The following is a 20,591-nucleotide window of genomic DNA, read 5'->3' as shown; positions in this document are numbered from 1 at the left end:
TTACCTGATAAATATGTTGGTTGCTCATTTTTAAAGAACTTATTAAGGAATATGCAAATTTCAAAAGCCTATTAAGGAATTAGTTGGCATACCTAATAGATCTCTAGAGAAAATTTGACTCTTGATGTAAGTATATCTTGAGGATAGGACTGATGTATGGTTAGAAATCTTCATAAAATTATTTTAAAGCTTTCACTAGTTCCTTACTAAACCTCTACTTATTTGCTTATTGTATCTTTTTCAAGGCAAAGGAATTGGTTCTTGTTTTTCTTCCCCTGCCTGGAGCCTGAGGCAGCTCGTTTCAATTTATGCTCTGGCTCCCCAGGATAGCTGAGAAACTTCACTGTCCATATCCTACAGGGAGAAAAAGTGACATTGAGCATAATCAACACTGTCTCTAACCAGGATGCTTATGATATGGTAGTCTTTATGTTAGCTCTGCTTTGTTCCCACTCGTCTCTCCTTTCTTCCATACATATCCTCATAACCCTACTTGGAAATGGCCTTCGCAAAACCAAATTAACGCAGTAAAAAGCTTAACCATGTAGTGCCCAACACAATAAGATCTGGAAGGTCTGTCGTTATTTGATGCTGAGGATGTATTTCCAAGTCCTGTGCCTCATCAGCAAGTAAAAATGTGACTCTGACTTCTTAAAAGATAGTCTGTGACTTATTTTCTGGAACTTAATAAAGAGTCACTCATCCATTTGTGAGTGAGAGCTGTCTGAGAAAACAGAATTGACTACCGTATTATCTTTGAATTGTCTCATAGCTTCAGCTCTGGAGAGAGAACAGTGGGGTTGATGTAGAAATCATGCCTAAATGCTCCCTAGCATGAATGACCACATGTTCCAGCATGCTATGCCAAGGGTAAGCGCCTATTAATTATTCCTTTGTAAACGTTTTGCTATTAATTAAAAGAGGAAACAGATTCAGAAATAAAGCCAGCTTCCATGGGTTCACGGTACTCTTTTATAATAGTAAGAATCCGGGTTAAGTTGATCTCTCACTGAAATAAGCCTTAACGTGTTGGCATGTGTTTAGCAGAGACAGCAGCAGAATAATGTCTGGGCCTTAACTCTTTCGTATGCTTAAGGTGATTTTGATTATTTCATCAGAACTTTTTCACTCAAATTGAATGATCATACATATAGAATTTGTTGCTAAATTTTAATTATATAATATCTACTTATTTAATAAATGCTTATTGTGCCACTACCTTGTGCTAGGTTAGGACCAGGGAATAAGCTGATAGACAAAATTCTTTGTTCTTAAGGATCTTATATTCTAGCAGTGGTTAAAAATAATAAAACCAGAGCAGAGAGAGAGGGAGATAGAGAGCAAAATAGAGAAAATGGTTGAAAATCACATTCTGGAGGTGGCCAGTGACAGTTCGGCATAGAATAGTTTGGAAATATATTTTAATGTATACATGAAACTAATTCGAAGCAGAAAAGTCATAAAATCCAATTTACCTTTGAAAAGATTTACTCTGATGACTGTGTAAAAAATAAGAGGAGCAAGAATCAAATTAAGATCATAGAGGAGTTTATTGCAATAGTCTTAGCAAGCAATGTTGAGTTTTTGAACCAACATGTTAGTGTAAAAATTCTTCACAAATTGTTGAATTTAGGGGTTTTTTGTATTAACAGTGTTTGCACATCAATTAGATATGGAGTAGGTAGGAAAGGAAAACAATCAATCTTGGCCTTATCAAAAAGGGGGATTGCCAGTGCCTAGATACAGGTAAGCATTGACACTCATGAGGTTTAGGCCTCAGGACTCCTCCCTTTTACAGACTCTTTCCAAGACTCTTGTCTGACCCTAAAAGTGCATTCATGTTGTTACATATTTTTTATACCTTCCAAAACTAAACTGATGGGTTCAGACTACCGTCTCTTTACCCTGGGTCACATCACCCCTAAGGTCAAATGGCATTGCAGTAGTTGTAGACATTTCTGGATCCAGCTAACAGGAAGTTGCGCTGGGGATTGCGGTAAATTGTTAAACATGATTCCTGATAAATCACTCCTTTTTTTGTCCAGATCCCTTTGCAATGTAACTCTACTGCTCCCTCCGTCAAGAAGTAGGGTCTATTTCTGCACCCCTTGAACCAGTCTGGTCTTGTGACTTGCTTTCATCAATAGAATGTTGCAGAAGTGAAGTCTTAAAGCCCTGTTTGGAGAAAACATATACTTCTACTTTGAGTATTGGAATCCAGTCTCCACAAAAAGAGGTCCAGGCTAGCCTGGGGAGACAGAGAATGTGTGGAGAAAACGATCATAGTGAACGGACTACCATATGGAGAGTGAAGTCACATGGAAGAGAACCACATTGCCCCAGTTTGACAGTAACAGCAAAGCCCCGTTTATTGAGAATGAAGCAATCTCTTAGCCCTAATCAAGTCACCTCAGCTGACATCACATGCAGTAGAGACAAGTCATCCCCACTGAGCCACAAATATCCAACCAACAAAACTATAAGCAATAAAATGTCTACTGTTTTAATAATGTGGGACTTTTTTTTCTTGCATAGCTGTAGATAACTTGTATAGGATAATTTAGTTTGATTTCAGTAGAGTGTATTAATGTGGTCTGTAGTCTCTTTAATATATGGTTAGGTTGTTGCTTTCTCTCCATGTGTGGGACTGGGCTACAGGAATAGTCATGCCTCCCATTGTGCTGACTGTCCTGGCATCATGACACCAACGTACAGGGCCAGAGATGCTACAACAAAATGAATCTGTCCTATGATGACTGGCACCCAAAGTATGTGAGCATTGGATGAAAAACAATACAGAAATGTACAGGGCCAGAAAAACTATGAGGAAAATTCTTCCCAGAATTAGCTGTGTAAAATTCTAAGTGAAGGATAGGTTCTTATCAATAATTGATCAAAATGGAAGTTATTAAAAAATACAAACTATCCATTTGCCATGTAATTTGTATAAGACTTACACACAATGAAATTTACCAGAAATGTATGCTTCTTGGGCACAAACCTATATCAAAAGAACATAAAGTAAGTATATTTGAGAAGGATCATGCTCAACAAACACTTCGCAGATATTTTTTCTATGAGACCCACAGCTTCTAAATATGACAACAATTTTGAAAATTTTTATGACATCGTCAATGACTACTCTGAAGCTAAAGTAAACTTTCTAAACTGTCAGGTATTTAAATTTTATTTTAGTTTATTTTTATGGTTAATTTTTTAAAGAAAGGATTATGCTAGAGACAAGAATGAATATCATTTTATTGTTTCTATAGAAAATATTATAAATTGTGTAATATGGAGAAATGACCATAAATGTGTGTCCAAAAGTAGGAAAAAAAATTGTACAGACATGGTTGAAGCACTTGATTCTTTCAAATATTATGTTATTTTCTGATTTTGCAGTTCTTCACCTTTTAAAATTTTGTAATTTATTATTGTGATGTCTCATTGTAAAGAAATAGTTAGGCCAGCCATGGTGGCTCACACCTGTAATCTCAGCACTTTGGGAGGCCGAGGCAGGTGGATCACCTGAGGTCGAGAGTTCGAGACCAGGCTGGCCAACATGACAAAACCCCATCTCTACTAAAAACACACACAAAAAAATTAGACAGGCATGGTGGTGGGCACCTTGAATCCCAGCTACTTGGGAGGCTGAGGCAGGAGAATTGCTTGAACCAGGAGGTGGAGGTTGCAGTGAGCTGAGGTCTCCCCACTGCACTCCAGCCTGGGTGACAAAGAGAGACTGTCTCAAAAAAAAAAGGAAAAAAAAAAAGAAAAAGAAAAAAGAAATAGTTTTGTGGCAACCTAATTTTGAATTTATATCTTTTAATTATTTTTCCTAACAAAAGCTGTCTAAATGGTATAAATTTCAAGCCTCAAAAAGTCAGGCTATAACCTTGGTGGTGCCATTTACCATAATTAGAACACTGAATTTAATATTGAAGGTATAAAAAGGCTTTGGAAATTGTAATTTGCTACCTAAGCATGAAGTCTTGCCATCTTTATGTTTCCTTTCCAAAAAGCACTGAATGCATCCCCAGTGTCTAATTGTGTAAAACAGCTGAGACGTCACTGCTTTCCAATCTCTTCAAGGACAAGTGCTCATCTCGGCTCATCTTGGACCCCACTTTAGAACCCAGGGGAACCGGTAAGTGTTCTAGGCTACACAATAGAAAGGGAAATAGACAAACAGGGCTGAGGATATCTTGGGACACAGCAGCCATCAACATTTTAGGATGACTGACAAGCAATAGTCAAGGAGCTCCCACTGGGCAACTTTCTCAGCTCTAAAGAGAAGAGCCAGAGCATATCCCCAGCCCTGCTGTGACATGGTGCTCACCTGGTGGTCAGTAGGTGGTCTGAGGCATTGGCTCCATTCCCTCATTGTTTTTTGCTTCTAGCAGTAATAGTTGCTACACAGCCTGTCAATTAAGACATTGCTCCCCTACACCTCTAATTATTATTTCTTTTTCTTTTTTCTTTTCTTTTCTTTTTTTTTTTTTTTTTTGAGACAAAATCTGGTTCTGTCACTCAGGCTGGAGTGCAGTGGTGGGATCTCAGCTCACTGCAACCTCCGTCTCCCGGGTTCAAGTGATTCTCCTGTCTCAGCCTCCTAGTAGCTGTGACTACAGGAGCTCACTACCACGCCAGCTAATTTTCGTATTTTTAGTGGAGACGGGGTTTTGCCATGTTGGCCAGGCTTGTCTTGAATTCCTGGCCTCAAGTGATCCATCCACCTCAGCCTCCCAAAGTGCTGGGATTACAGGCGTGAGCCACCATGCCCAGCCACCTCCAATTATTTCTGATGAATGCTTCAAGATCCTCTTTGGAAGCTTGAAAACAAAAGAAAAAAAAAAAAACCAACCACCAGCCAACCAATGACAAAAACTTGCTCTTTGTTTTCTTGCTAATTTATAATTCTCCTGGAGCCAATGTGAAAAGAGAAAAGTCATGTATAAAAGTAAGCACAAATAATAACATATCAACAAATACTCACATGTACCCCACAAATATATAAAATGTTAGGTATCAATAAAATAAAATAATCAGTATTCAAAGCTGTTTCAGAGTCAGAAATGCATCTCACCAATTATATATATCTATAAACATCACAAATAATAGGATAATTGGGCATGTCCAGGATCATATTAGAGAAGCAATGTGCTCCCAGCTTTGAAAGATCAAATTCTTCACCCACTTGCAGATGATATAATTTTAACATCCAATTCCCCTGTCTCCGTTGTTCAGCTTCTCCAGGACTGTGAACAGATTTCCTCAGTTTTTGGTTTCAGTATTCCTCCACTGGGATATCTGTCTTGGTTTATAAACATATTCAGATCTCTTCAATAATTTAAAAAAGAATACTTCCCTGAATCCCTGTTCAATATTAACTAACTGAAACCCACAGGGTAATGAATCTGTTTTTAAAAAAAGAAAGATAAAGAAAATATCTGAGTTTTCTGTAATATTATACGGACTTGAAAGGCAAAGAGCTAGATGACATTTTCACATAATGTGTATATTGTTAGATTAAGTATGATATATGTGTTTAAAATTAAACCATTTCTTAAGTTTTATACGCAATATTAGAAGTGTTTCCTACTTTATGGCATAAATCTGGATATCCATATGTAAGTTGACAGCATTTGAGGCTTCTTTTTATAATAACTGGTAAGATTTTGCCCATCTGAACTATGTAGTTGGTCATTTCTTTGAAGCATTTACCTATTGTCTGAAAGCAACTAAAAATGTAGGTTTGTTTAGGATATGAAAACTAAGTTACCCTGTGGCCCCAAAACCACATTAGATACTGATTAATTACTTATATTCAACTGAAACATTGACTTACACTAAAAACCTTAGGTCCTATATGTCCTATGCCTAACCTACTCAGTACAATGTGACACAAATTCAACTTGATTTCCTATACTTCTTATGCCAAAATAAAGCTATTTCTTTATTAAAACTAAACAAATGAATGCTATTAAGGTGGCAGCTTCATATTCTTGTAAGGTTTTGCTGCTCAAACTAATCTTTAAAGGTTTTACCAGTGATACTATATAAGTGGGTTTGCATCCACATGTGTAATGCCTGTATTTCTACCAAATCACTTACAATGTCCAGATGGACATATTTGTCTAAGTTAGCCAAACTGTGGCAATGCCTTTTATATGCCAGATAAAATCTGTTAAAATTTGTATCTTTCCTATGGGCTTGGGTTTTTAATTTTAAAACAAAGATTTTAAAATACTGAAACCTACAAGATGGATTTTAAGTTATTAAAATTATCAATAATAATAATATAATCATGCTAATACACATTATTTATTACAATCTGGGGATAATTTAAGAGAAAAAAACCAATATCTCCTTTCTCAGTGAACATCAAATAAGAGGGTGGTTGTGATAGTTACAATTTTGTCTTCATTTATCTTTGTAGAATAAACTTTTGGAGAATGAGCTATCATTAGGAAAACTTTCACTTTATATTTTTGTCACTTTCCATATTTTGCTATAAAGTACCAGAAACTTGAAACTTTCAAATAAATTTCAATTTCTGAAAATATCAACTCATTAATTATGACTTTTCAGGTCAGCTTTCTGGTTCTAAGTCTTTTTTTCCATTGGTATAGTCCAGTTTCTTTTTCTTAGTTATGCAGGAATTATAATATGGGTCTTCTGTCAGAGCTCTACAGCTCCTAAAGCAAGGTATCACATATCTCCAAGACTGCCGAACAATGGAAGCAAAAAAATAAAAAATGAAAAAATAAAAAACCATGAATTTTGCAGGCATTTATGAGAATATTTATTAAAGAACATATAGTACACAGAAATAGTGTGGAAGTCCAATATTTTATTGAGTTCTCTTTTCCATGATGTGACTTTTTTTTTCTATTCAGACTTATGAAAGTATAACTGCATTACAGCAGCCTTGGTTTCAGCAATATTCCATAGCTTAACAGTCCATCCTTCAGTAACTCATTGTGATGAAAAGGTCACTTGAATCTGCCAATATAGTTTATCTCTGCTTCAGCTTACATTAAGAGAAATATGTCTCAGAATAAGCCTAAACCCATATAATAGATACTTCTGTACCTATAGGCAAGATATCTAGGAGGAGGACATGTGATCAAGTAGAAAGTACACCCCTATCAATGAATTGTACACAATTATCACACGTAGATCTACATAGCCTACCTTTTATGACATACTCACTTTATCACCACAGTTCTGTAGTTCTTTAAGCAATGTTGAAAGCATTCTGTTCTTATTTTTGTTTTTTTCTGTTTTGTTAGAAAACATGTCTTTCTTTCATGTCCTTGACAAAATTTCAAAGTGTTTAAATATATGCACATTCACACCATCTTCTAGATTTGTTAGATTTTCAAAACACATGAAGATGAGACTAGATTCCAAACTTTGGTCAGATAAGCAAGAGAAACTAAGGCAAAAGTAAAGGAACAGAAACCTCGTTCAAATCCCAACACCTCTACCAGCTCCTCCAAGTTTACATTAAACCTCCAGAAAGGTGTGTAGGGTGGTAAACATACTTCTAAAAAAAATCTTAATGCTCAAGAAAAGCTGATACACAATAACTGCTATCATAGTTCCACTCAGAGAATCTTCTGTCTTTATTTAAAGCATGCTATTTCCTTCTTTCGGAGTTCAGAAGCAATAATAAAGAAAAAGTAAAATGTTTTCCCCCTTATTTAATTACAATCAAATGAGGTTATTGCTTTTCCTATGAACCAAGAATCAAGATATTGGAATGAAAATAAAAACTAATTTGACAAAAGAGACTACACAAAATCACTTTGTTAATTTTAAAAAAAAATTAAATTCACACCTCAGTCACAGAGATCTACTGGGAAATGTTCATCTCGCTTAATTAGTCTTGGTAAAATCTAAATATCATCAGCTTATTTTGTGAATGTAGTCAGCTGATACTCAGATTGGAAGCTTAGGAGAAACTGCTACATTGTCCAGTACAAACATGTCATTCACTGAGCTGGACCCAAACTTCCCGCTGTGTCCTTCCCCCAGTTCAAAATCCCCCTAGAGTTTCCAAAAAACAGTGTTAATAAGATAGGTCCTTTCACCAACCCACACTCATAACTAAATTAGAATATAACAATGCTTAGCAGAAATGGATATTTTCCCCAATAATTAGCAGGGAGAAAAAATATTTTGCATAAGTGTGTGCTTTGTCTTAAGTTTTGAACTAAAGGGTGGGGGAATAGCTTGGTTCTAGTTACCATCAGGACCATTCATCAGAATTAAGATCCTAGTATTACAGAATTGGAAGCCTCCTGCAGAGGTCATCAAGCCCACCCTCCTCCCTATTAATCAAGGGGAAGCCCAACATATGCTCCAGCGTGCACTATGATTTGTAATTTGAAGTTGACAGGGTATAGAGTTCTCGGAAACTATGAATAAATTACCTTACCATTTTCTGTCTTAGTATCACCATCTCTAAAATGAGGACAAGAGTAACTATTTCAAAGAGCCATAGCAAACTGATGTGAAATTCACAGAAGAAAAGTCATATTGATAAATTAATGTAAAAGATTAGTTTGTGACTAATAACCTCAGATAGAAAAGAATACATGCTTAAAAAGGATGAAACATAGGTAGCTTAGTTTTCAAAAACAAAGGAACTAAATTTGAAAAATTAAAAATAACATGCAATAGAGAATATATGGAAATAGTCTCCCTGATATTTTATAATATTTCTTGATCCATCTCTGAATTGCTTTTTGTGTCATCTTTATGCCTCTAATTTCAGAATATTCAGCAGAATAATAGGTCTCCTGTTGTAGATTCAATGTTAAAAATAGCATTAATATTGTAGAGATTTGGAGGGTGGTATTGAGAATATTGATTAGCCAATAATTAGCATGTTCCTAGAAGGAGCGTGGTTCTGAATCGAACAGAGCATCCCGTTAAAAATGATGTACTGATACTTAATCAAGTTATGCAGCTTCCTTCCTCCCCTCAAAACAAAACAAAACAAAACAAAACAAAACAGTAGCTGAGTTATCCCTTGCTGGTCAGCATCAAAGCTGACAGAGTGACCCCAGAGCAAGAAGATCTGCTTCCGATTCTCTGGGTTCCCTGCCCAAGGGGAGGAGGAGCAGCTCTCAGGCAGACTGGAATGGGAGAGATCTTTTCAGATTTACACTCCTTCCTCAATGACAGAGTTGAAGCCATTTGGGGCTCAATATTGCAGCGTTAACTCCAGCCACTAAAGTACATCAAAACGGAAAAAAAAAAAAAAATGGCAGGAATGCCATGTCTTTGCATCACATTTTCTTTTTTTTTTTTTTATCAATTTTATTTTTTATTTTTTTTTAATTTATTTATTATTATTATACTTTAAGTTGTAGGGTACATGTGCATAACGTGCAGGTTTGTTACATATGTATACTTGTGCCATGTTGGTGTGCTGCACCCATCAACTCATCATTTACATCAGGTATAACTCCCAGTGCAATCCCTCCCCCCTCCCCCCTCCCCATGATAGGCCCCGGTGTGTGATGTTCCCCTTCCTGAGTCCAAGTGTGTCCTTTGTAGGGACATGGATGCAGCTGGAAACCATCATTCTTAGCAAACTATCACAAGAACAGAAAACCAAACACCGCATGTTCTCACTCATAGGTGGGAACTGAACAATGAGATCACTTGCATCACATTTTCAAAAGCAAGGGGGAAGAGCCCTGTAACCTCTGAGAATGCAGGTAATACGAGGTAATAGGCAAGTAAGGCAAAAATACTACTATCTTCCTTCCCTCAGCATCCAGAAAAGATGATTACTGTAATAACCATCATATTTTGCTATTCATTAAATATTGTAAAACTCTGTAAGATGTGGAAAATGTGGATATCAACTCCTTAAGTAGCTGTGCTATCTAAGTGTCACAGTAACTAACCTTCTCTAGTTTCTCATCTTGTGAAAGAGTTTACCTGCTAGAACACAGTAACTATAGGATGCCTTTCCCTGCTTCACTCAAAAAAAGTACTATTCAACACATTATATATTTTTAATTTGTCTAATCTTTTTTTTGTTTGTTTGTTTGTTTGTTTTGAGACGGAGTCTCACTCTGTCGCCCAGGCTGGAGTGCAGTGGCCGGATCTCAGCTCACTGCAAGCTCCGCCTCCCGGGTTTACACCATTCTCCTGCCTCAGCCTCCCAAGTAGCTGGGAATACAGTCACCTGCCACCTCGCCCGGCTAGTTTTTTTTTTTTTTTTTTTTTTTTTGTATTTTTTAGTAGAGACAGGGTTTCACCGTGTTAGCCAGGATGCTCTCGATCTCCTGACCTCGTGATCCGCCCGTCTCGGCCTCCCAAAGTGCTGGGATTACAGGCTTGAGCCACCGCACCCGGCCCCTAGTTTTTATTTATATCTAAACTTTTCTATTTGGTCAAATAAAGAATGAGGGAGTACATGAAATAACCCTAATTCCAAGGTGACCAGAGTAGTGAACCATGAACAAACGGATTCATACACAGAAACTTTTGAATTAAAAATTCACCATATAATCCTGGGTCACCACATGCATGTGTGTGGTCACTCACTATCACTACCCCTCACCCAGGAAGGCATCACTGATCAGTATAGAATATGCTTCATTTAGAGCTCTCCCCTTCCCTCCACACTCACCCTCACCTAAAGGCCTTGTGGTTTTTCAGTTTTTTCTCAGCATGTCACTCTGGGTAATTACTAACCATTTCCAAAATGAGGAAAAGCAAATGTGGACCCTCACGAAGCTTCTTGATCTCAAGGGCACTTGGGCCAGATGAAATCTAAGAGGTCCTTTACATCTTTCAAAAGAATCATCAGTGTTTCCTGTTCTGTAGAAATTTCCCTCTTCTAATTTCCTTTGAATAAAATGCTGTCCAACTGCATTAGTTATCTAGGGGTTGCCATAACAAAGCAGGATAGAGTGGATGCCTTAACCAACCAAAACATATTTCCTTGAAGTTCTGGAGGATGGAAGTCCAAGATTAAGATGTTGGCAGGATTGGTGTCTTCAGAGGGCTCTCTTCTGGGTTTGTACTTAGCCGTCTTCTTCCTGTGTCTTCACATGCTCTTTGTCCATGTCTGTGTTCAATTTTCTGTTTCTTATATGAACACAAGCCATACTGGATTAATCTCCACCCTAAAGACCTTATTTTAACTTAATTATCCCTTATCTTATCAAAGACCTTATCTTCAAATACAGTCGCATTCTGAGGTACTGAAGGTTAGGACTTCAACACATGAATTTGGGAGAACAAAACTCAGCCCATAATATGCACATTACTTAAAACTGAGTTATTCTTTAAAAATAAGCCAAATTCCACAACATTATGAGGTATTTGCCTTTATATTTCAAATAATAATATATTTACTTTGATATATTTCAACTGCAATTTTTCAGTCATCTGTATCATCATGGTATGGCATCTATGGTAAATTGTGTATTTAAGTACTTGTACTGTTCTTTTCCTTGTGTGATATTTAAAGACAAAGTTAAGATTTGCAATTGTCTTTCCTAGCTGATTCAAATTCCTATATGATGATGACCTCTGACCTTGAATTTCTGCCTCTAAAGTTTCTCCTTTCTTCCTGTTGTTCTAAACTTTCCATGTATCCAGTTTCAGGATAATTTACATTCTTAGAAATCAATCTTCTGTCCTTTCTCTTTTTCCATTTTGATCTTATGCCTTGATACTTACCACTGTTACTAATAATCTCTCTTCTTAAAATCATGTGTTCAGTAAGCAAAGTTTTTTGGGCACATGGAATACTATTCCCTGAGAACTCAGCCTCAGTATCTATGTGTGTTCAGGTCTTCCTACATAACATTTCAATAGAAAAATCAGATTCCTTCTGACCTCAAAAAATGCTTATCTGCAATTAAAAAAAAAAAAAAAAAACTAGTTGCCGTTTAATAGTTGAAATGTTTTAAATGTATTTTGCTGCATACCTTCTGTAGCCTTTCAGCAGAATTTCATAAAAAGTTGAATTTGACGTTTTCCCCCCTAAGTTGATGAATTTCTTTAATTAGAGAAAAAAGAAAGAATGCATTTGGAAACACCCATAGAAGAACTCCCAAACTAGTGAAAAATCAAAGCTGTCATAATTGACGCAATGGAATAGACATATGCTGGGTATTTAAAATACCTAGCAATACCGGGAAGACTGAAAAATCAAAGATATAAAGCTCTCTCTTCTTCCTATTATTCAACAACATTAAACATTTCTTTAAATTCTTATTAACATGGAAGATCCAGACAAACCAATAATTTGGCAACTTGTAACAATGAATTAAATTTGTAGATAAAACCTAAAGCAAACCTTAAAATTAGACACTCTAAAAACATAGTTTAAAAGATCACACGACTGGTGTTGCAAAGCCTGTTTTGCTGTGCTGCTGCTTCTTAGAAACAATTTATTGTGTACCGAGTCAACTTAGTAGTATAAGATTTACAAATATGGAAGTATCTCAGACTGAAGTGTAGATACAGGTAGTTAATTCTAATATCTGCCCATTGAAAATTTCTTTAAAAAATGAATTCACTTAGGTTACTCTTACTCTTTGTTTTTTAGCAGAGAATCACTTATTAAAAGTTCATTCTTTCTATTTATGAAGTCATTTTTATCCTTTCCTGACAGCAATATCCAACACACATAAATGTACTAGAACCCTTGAGTATTTCCCAGAAAACCCAAAAATGCAGTCTTTCCCTGAGTCACCTTGTACTTGTGCTGACAGATTGACTCACAGTCAGACTTGATGCTTTCTGGTTTTTTGGCCAGACTTCCATCTGCACAACGGGTTGGGGTATAAGAATATCTCTGCCTTGGCCACTGTTGTTTTCAGCACAGTTTCACTTGTTCAGTGTCCTTTACTTAACCTTGATACAAAAACAGAAGTCAAACCTAGGCATTTGCCTTTTACCAACTAAAATTTTATTAAATATGTGCATTTGTGTCTGTGTGTGGAACCGGAAGAGGCTAGGAGCAATGCCAAAAGGAAAAGTTGCAACACAAGTTTGAACAGCAAGTGTCTTTGACTTATTGCTGTGATTATACTAATTGCTCATCTACTTGGTGGGAGGTTGCAGGAAGCTGTTTTGAAGTAATCAAGCTGAGATGGGCCCTTCTATTTATAATAGTTCTGCAAATTCTTATACCCCAAAAAGATTTAATTACATTTTTCTTCTTTTAAAAATAGATTCATTCTCCCTTCTTCTCGCCATTTCCATTGCTTCAATCCAGTAAGAAATATTTGATACCTTCTTAGTTATTCTATGAATAAGCATAAATTATCCTTTATTTCATAGATTTGAACAGGAAGCCCTCAATATTCATTATTGGACTTGAAGGGCAATACAAACCTTCTACAAAATAACAATAATTATTTAGGCAATCTCTTGTAGAGGGCAAATTTTATGCACATATCATTCTCGTGGAAGTAGTTCTGTGTTACGAGAAAAACAATGATGACCTTTGCTCAAAGCTTCAATCCATATTTATTTAGTAAATATTTTATTGCTCTGATTGGCATTATCATATCACTGTATAGCATCAGCAGACATAAGTCTTTGTTAGCACCATATGTGGTCTTTCATACTTTATTTCAATTTATTCTGGGTAAGAATTTTTTAATAAAAATTCAAATGCTGATAAACGATATTATTTTGGAACTCTTTAGGAGCCTAGATATTTCATGTGCTACTTTACCCTTCTATGCACAGTTCTCTTTTGCTATTTCATCCTGATAAACAAAGACTGCATCATTATCTGGTAAGAGCATGTAAAGAGCCACTCAAACCCAAAGACCTCACCTGTGTTACTTCCTAATTCAATGGATTTGGATTTTTCTGAGCCATAGTTTACTTAGCAGTATACACTGGACATTAATATCTATTTTAGAGTTATTGTGAGATTAAGTAACTAGCAGCCATAACATATATGGCACAAAATAGAAACTAAAGTTTACAGTGACTTTCCTTGTCTTCAAAATACCCACAAAATTGTATTGCCTGTTATATCTTTTAGTACCTTGGGCTTTAGGAACTATTTCTTATTCCTGTCTCTTGTTCATTCTCCTCTATCTTTAATTTGTCTTTAAATGTTAAGCAAGTGTTAATATAACAAATGGTATGAAACCATTTTAAGAAAAGCCTACACACAAATATGTAATTAGAAGTTCATAAATTAAGGTGTGATGAATTACATAAAATGAGTCACAGAATTATTAAGTACTGAACCTGAGAGAAACCTGAGAAATAGCTGATCCAATCCTCTGGTTTTGCAGAAGAGGAAACCACAACCAGAGAAGTTAATTGATTTTCTTAGGGGGATATAGCTACAATTTTTTAATGTAAAGCACTCTTGTGCATTACAAATAATTTCACTTTTAGAATTTTACTTTCATATTGTGTTTAGAAAAAACTAATATTAAATAATCTATTTTTATGAACAATTATGTAAAGTTGAACATGATTATTTTTATATGTGTGGAGTTTTGTACACGAGGCATGGTTTTATCTTCACAATCATTTCTCAACTATACTGTAGTTTTGTGTGTGCATCATACTTCACATGCACACAAAGTTTAGCTCTACTCTGGGATTTTCAAATGGCTGTTCTAGGTGGAGATCCTGGAACACATCCGCATCTTAATGAGACTCAACATCTAAACCTGTATAACTTTAGACAGAATTCAACCTGATACCATTAAGGAAAGAACCACCAGAATAGATATTTCAACATCTTAATCAGTGTAGAATTGAAGCAAGACTTGAAGAAGGAAAAATCCTCCCCAATTAAACCTAGTCTTTGAAAAAGTGGTTAGATATTTCAGAAGATGAAAATAGCATCCATAATAAGTTATCTCAATTTAGGCAAGAATTAGGAAGAAAAGACAATTCTCAGTTCTTCTTCCTAAATTTATCTCTCCCATCTTCCCCATAAGGAGCCACATTCTTCCCATAGGGACACAGGTAACTACTTGACCACTTCTTCTTTCTGGCTATTTCCTGATGAGCTAGATGGAAAATTCACAGATTAATGCCAGCCTCTTCAAATAACTGTATATGATGAAAAGGAAACACTGGCATGGTTTGCCCATATGGCAGGTTTTTAATATTTATGCAAAAACATGTACTGGAAAGAGAAAACAGATATGGGAAATTAAGATGTATCATTCATATAAAAATACAATTTTGTCTATTCATGACCATTGTGTGTGATATTTAACTGGTTTTCAGAATAATTGCGTATCAAATCATCTAAATCTGATAACATATGTTTGGTCAATAATGGCTCCCCATGTAGCTTATTGAATTTTTGCCCAGATGGCACTGGTTGAGGCCCAGGAAAGCTCTAAGTTTAAAAGAAATTGAGGAGCAAAAAAGAATAAAAATTAGGCACAAGCCTTTTAAAATTTATGTTTATCATAAGTTCATTATTTTGCCATTTGGATAACGGTTATATATTTTGTGGAGCTCCCATGATATCTTAGACATAAACCCACACAAAGTAGATATTCAGTATCTATGACTTAGGGAATTAGCTGATCTATTTCATCTCTTTCCTTCTAATGGTTGTTCAATAAGTCATATAGTAACGACTGTAGTTGCTGTATTGAAGTAGTCAAGTGAAAAAGAGTATTTTTTTTCTCCCTTGAACAGTATTTTTTGCTAACACAGCACACTTGTCGAAAGTCCTTGAATATTTCAGCATAGGTATCAGATAAACATATAAATAACTAGATAAATAACTGACAAAACACTGCAAATTATTTGGCGATAAATATAAGCATACCACAAATTGCAAGGTTAATGCTTAACATCTTTTAGAAAATGCTTCTAAACTAAGACTGTATTACTAACATGAGATTATGGAAAAAGATTTTGTAATATTTAAAAATTCTTGGACTCTTAGACAGTGAGTATTTTCTAATTGCTGAGTAAAAATAACAATATGGCATGATTCAATTATATAAGAAGACTGAATGATTAAAAAATTATCAAAATCAAAGACTCTTCTGTTTGTATTATGAAGGATTTGGAGTTACATTGTCAATAAGGACTGGATAAAACACATACAATTTAAGTAGCAGTCAGGACCAGTGGAGCATAATTTTTGGAATGCTTAAAATGATTATGAGATTGAGTAAGAAAATCATAATGCCCAATTTTCTCTGAAAAAAAAAAGTTACAGATGCCCTAAACAAGACACCAATGGTTGATAAAAAGACTAAAATAAAAAATGTGGTCCCTGAATGATGACAAGTCAATGCAAATAGTGTGCTTTCTATTGCAAGCACAATTCCATATGTTCATAGGCCAGCCCTGTCAGGCCCATTGGCGGGCCATCCTGCTGTGCTCATCCTCAGTGTGGCAGTGTGTGGCTCTGCCTCAGTGTGACACTCACCAGGCAGAGATGATGATGTATAGAAGCCAGGAAAATTTCCACTACGTGTCATGATCGTGAGAGGCACAGCCTAGCTGCTGCTGAATGGTAGCAGCAGAAAATTCAGTCAACATATTTTAACCTTCAGAGTTATTCAGGCACATTCTGATCTCACCAAATGAGCTGATAAGAGTAAAGTACAAACTTGGCTTCAAACAGCTGTTTCCCAACAACCAATGGGAGGCAAGGCAAAGGAGTGCTTTCTTTCTGTTTTTAGGTACAGTCAGTGCTTTTCAAGGCTAAAATTTCAACAACAGTTTTTCCATTGTATAAAACACAAAGAGCTAACCTTTTAAATGTTTAGGAACACAGCAGGGCAATAAACATAAAAGGAAGAAGAGAAGAAGAAAAAGAAGAAAAGAAAGAATAACTTAAATGTTATAGGGTAAAACCAGCCAGGTTCTAAGGCCAAAGCACTCTGTGAACATGAGATTATACAGTTGATTCGACCCTAATTCAAATCAAGCTGATTCAATGCTTCACTTGAAATTTTTTGGCCTTTTTTGCTTGTTGCTTATCCTGAAATCTGATCTACTTGTAGGTTTAATGCAGGGGACAGGCAAAAATCTGACCACTCCTTAGTATTGTAAGGGATTGCACTAAGTGTGGGAGTAAGAGCAATAATTCCACAGCTTCCTTCTTGGAAACAGGCCCAGCTTGAAGAAGTAAAAATAGAAGTGTCTGAATGCAACTAAAAAGCTCAGCCACATGGAATTAAAACGCCAATTCCCTTTAGCCTTTTTTTTTTTTTTTTTTTTTTTTCAGTCATCAAAATTCCAAAGCCCACAAATTAAAAAGCTCTTACAGTCCAGCATCTTTTCTGGTAACCCATCACCTGAAGTCACATTGATCCAAAATGACTGCATATTGAGTAGCTTCAACCTAGCTGTTCTCATACTTTTAAAAAATTATTAAGTTTAAAATGTAGATAAATAAATACACATGCCAAAGGGCACTAGAGCTCCAGGACAGGCTTTGTTTAGTTGATGGTCATCCTTATGATTCCAGAATACACTTATATTAAGGTTTTTATGTTTTAAAAAAACGCATTTTAAATTGAAATAAAAAAAAATCCTAATATTTTTACCAACTTCTGTTTCTAATTTGCCCAAGGGCCAGTTAGATTTTAGCATATTTATATGTTTAGCATATTTTCAGTATCATATTCAAAGTGGAAGAACTGGAAACAAAAAACAGATTTAGGAAACCAAGATTTACCACTGGTATGAGATGATAATTTGGTGTATCTCATGATGACTACATACATTAATTGTTTTTATGAATGCTTCCATAGTTTAAATTGTCTTCTGGATGGTAGATGTATCTTAATATTCTCAGAAAAATTGAATTTCTCTCTCACTTTACTGTTCATTGATCTTTTGTCCGCATGTGGTCTTTTTGAAAGTAAGTGAAACTCTTCGTTTAAAAGAGATACTTAGGGTGCAAAGAGGAATAAGAATCCGGTCTAGGCCATTTAAACTCATGTTTATCCACTATTCATCATTTTCTCCTCTAACATATGAACATAGTTTCCAAAACCACAAACCTCACAAGTGTTTAGATCCAGACTTGTAAACAGGTTTGATTTCCTTTTATTGAGCGTCTTCCTTCCTCATCTCTTATTGCATTCAGCTGGCTCTAATTCCTTCTCGTGTACTTAAAGAAATGAAATATTTTGTCTGAATTAAGAATAATCATGTGTTTGAGAAGATCAATCCTGAAACAATAGAAAAGTGAATTGTTTCCAATGGATCTGTTTACAGTGACTGAGCAACTAGGATTTGGATGAATAAATAAAAAGACCAGTAATTTTATTGAGTTATATTGTTTAATTTCAATTGTGTCTTTTAACATAAACAGCTCAGTGATTGATGTATTATTGAATATTCGTGGAGTGTGCCTGTAATGAATATGTTTATGAATGACCCTCTGAGAGTAAATCAATGTTAAAAAGAGACCTCTGTTGATTTAGAGTTTAGATGATTGCAAATCAAACTTACAAATGTCCAGATTTTAACACCTAGTACTTTGAAATTTAGAGGGAAAATTAAAAGTACCCAAAAAGCAAACGAGCCAGTGAATTATGGGAAGGAAAAAAAGATTTTTTTTTTTTACAGGCATGCAGGACCACACCCAATCGGTTTTATTGCTTTTGTTGTTGTTATTGTTTTGTTTTTGTTTCATAGAGATGGGGTCTCACTATGTTGCCCTGGTTTGTCTTGAATTTCTGGCCTCAAGAGATCCTCTTACCTCAGCATCCCAAAGTTTTGGGATTACAGGTGTGAGCCACCACATTCAGTCAGAATTCTTATTAACTTTTTTTAGTATCGGAGGCCATTATTTGGAAGCATCCTTAAGAAAATGACCAAAACATCACCATGACACAGTCAAACACACTAGTGTCTTAAATCATGCTCTTTTATCTTAAAATTATGCAACTATTAATAGGCGTGTAAATCTACTTATTATTCTCCCTAGTGTTTAAATAATCTCTGTGAAAATGCTCCTTTTAGTAAGGTATTGAACGACATTTTCTCTTGAGCTTCATAGATGTCCAAGTGTCTGAACTGATTGATAAGGCAAGGATATTCAATTGCAGAATCCCTCACTTCTTTTTTTTTTTTTTTTTTTTGAGACGGAGTCTCGCTCTGTCGCCCAGGCTGGAGTGCAGTGGCGCGATCTCGGCTCACTGCAAGCTCCGCCTCCCGGGTTCACGCCATTCTCCTGCCTCAGCCTCCCGAGTAGCTGGGACTACAGGCGCCCACAACCGCGCCCGGCTAATTTTTTGTATTTTTAGTAGAGATGGGGTTTCACCGTGGTCTCGATCTCCTGACCTTGTGATCCGCCCGCCTCGGCCTCCCAAAGTGCTGGGATTACAGGCGTGAGCCACCGCGCCCGGCAGAATCCTTCACTTCTATACAATTCATGATCTCCCTCAATTACTCTATTTTCTAAATGCTTATGCCTTGGTCCAAGGAACTCATAAGTCTTAGATATGTATCTTCTACCATTCCTGGAATAGTTGCCCACAAAAATCACATGCAAATGGGAAGCTTCAATAATTTCCAAGTGGGGGAATGCCTAGGAAACTCAATAGACTGTTATCCTCAATCATGAGGATATACAATCTGCTAATACAGCCCAGGGTTAGACAAGTAATGTCTCTATGACAAGGTGCTAAACTATAATCTATCTTCCTATAGTACCTCTTCTTTCTCACATCTTCCAACTAATATCTCTTCCTAGATTCTCTACTTATTCTCTTTTATTCTATATACCTATATATACAGAAATATCTTTCAATCATATGTGTACAACTCCAAAATTCTTATTTCAAGATTAAAATATTTCTCAAGCTTATTCATGTCTTACATTTTCAACCACCGGCTACTTTCCCACCAAAATCCACATTTCTGTTAAACCTGATGTCCTTGCTGACTTCTTTATTTCTATGTATGTGCCAAAATTCTCCTAGTCAGCTTAAAATTCAGTCATCTTTTTCCAATTCCTGTCTACATTAATTCACTACTATCATCTTACATTTACATTTTGCTCCACAATTTTCAAACTGTTTCTATCTGTATGTTCTTATTTAATTGCAATAAATATGTGAAGTATGGGGAAATAATGCCTAGGTACTTGCTAACAGTAGTCCAGTTCATGAACCAGTAGCATGGCTGTCACCTGGGAGACTTTCAGAAATACAGAAGCTCAGCCTCCATCCCAGACCAACTGAATCAGAATCTGCAATTTAACAAGATTCCTGAGTAAATGATACATTATAGTATTTTAAGTATTAATCTATTACCTGGAAAAGGTAATAGTTTTGCTTAAGATATCACAGGCAGTAAGTGGAAGAACTAAAATCGAAAACAAAATATTCTAGCTCCAAGTTTACAAGCCCAAATACAATGTTATTACAAGTGTGCTCCTCAGAACAGCAGCATCAGCATCACCTTGGGAGCTGGCTTAGTAAAATACCAATGCTTGGGGCTTGCCTCGGACCTCTAAATCAGAGTCTCTGGGGGTATGGGCCAAGGAATCAGTGTGTTTGCAAGTTCTGTTGGTAATTCTTACATATGTTAAAACTTGGGAAGCACTATTCTAATGTAATATGTATCTA

The 20,591-nt window shown here is 35.9% G+C and overlaps 1 long non-coding RNA gene across 1 annotated transcript in view; it reads right to left on the bottom strand.

Annotated features, from left to right (window-relative positions):
- Positions 1–1,535: 1,535 nt before the first annotated feature.
- LOC106998098 (uncharacterized) overlaps positions 1,536–20,591 on the bottom strand; it is a 120,317-nt gene continuing 101,261 nt past the window's right edge. Inside the window, exons 4-5 of the long non-coding RNA XR_001444435.3 lie at positions 8,447–8,516; positions 1,536–2,248 (exon numbers count right to left, since the gene is read on the bottom strand). This is a non-coding gene — a long non-coding RNA (uncharacterized LOC106998098). The remainder of the gene's footprint in view (positions 2,249–8,446; positions 8,517–20,591) is intronic.

This window comes from Macaca mulatta, chromosome 4 (genome assembly GCF_049350105.2).
Source record: "Macaca mulatta isolate MMU2019108-1 chromosome 4, T2T-MMU8v2.0, whole genome shotgun sequence".
NCBI lineage: Eukaryota > Metazoa > Chordata > Mammalia > Primates > Cercopithecidae > Macaca > Macaca mulatta.
This window is presented reverse-complemented; position numbering and strand designations above follow the sequence as displayed.